The 672-nt window shown below is 45.2% G+C and overlaps 1 pseudogene; it reads right to left on the bottom strand.

Moving 5' to 3' along the window:
- Positions 1-407: 407 nt before the first annotated feature.
- LOC117121245 lies at positions 408-526 on the bottom strand (annotated as a pseudogene).
- Between the last annotated feature and the right edge of the window lie 146 nt (positions 527-672).

The following is a 672-nucleotide window of genomic DNA, read 5'->3' on the forward strand; positions in this document are numbered from 1 at the left end:
GAAGCTCTGTGATTGATGACGTTTCATATCAACGCGCGCTGGTCTGGTGGGGATTTCCTCTAACTTCACTGACCACTCTGCTGTGCGAGTACATTTTTTACAAACACCGGTGTTGAACAATAAACCAACCATTTTAATACCGTACGGCATTAACTAGGATGCTTTAGACAGAAGAAGACTGCCGTTTTGTTCAAACGACCCTCGAACCTAACACCAGCGAATTAATTGCGTATTGTTGATATGAACATAAAGTACCTCTATGATTTTTAAGGTATGAGAGTGCAATTTCCGGGCACTTAGAGGTCCATATTCTCAAAATGTTTGCACCTCAGCCCAAATTATGTGGGCCCGAGGTCGTGTGGACTCTCACGCACCCCTACTTTAGAATTTGGGGGAAAAATGTAAAAAGTCTACTGCACCCTGTATTCCCAGGCGGTCACCCATCCAAGTACTAACCGGGCCCGACGTTGCTTAAATTCTGTGATCGGACGAGAACCGGTGTTTTCAACGTAGTATGGCCGTAGACATGTGAGTGGTATTTCCACTCATAGTTAATATCGGCATATAGCATAATTATCCAATCATGAAGCTCTATGATTGATGAAGATTCATATCAACGCGCGCTTGTCTGGCGGGGATTTCCTCTGACTCCCCTGACCACTCTGCTGCGCG

The sequence above is a fragment of the Anneissia japonica genome, unplaced genomic scaffold (genome assembly GCF_011630105.1).
Source record: "Anneissia japonica isolate Jap-2015-1 unplaced genomic scaffold, ASM1163010v1 scaffold21249_len675_cov114, whole genome shotgun sequence".
Classification (NCBI taxonomy): Eukaryota; Metazoa; Echinodermata; class Crinoidea; order Comatulida; family Comatulidae; genus Anneissia; species Anneissia japonica.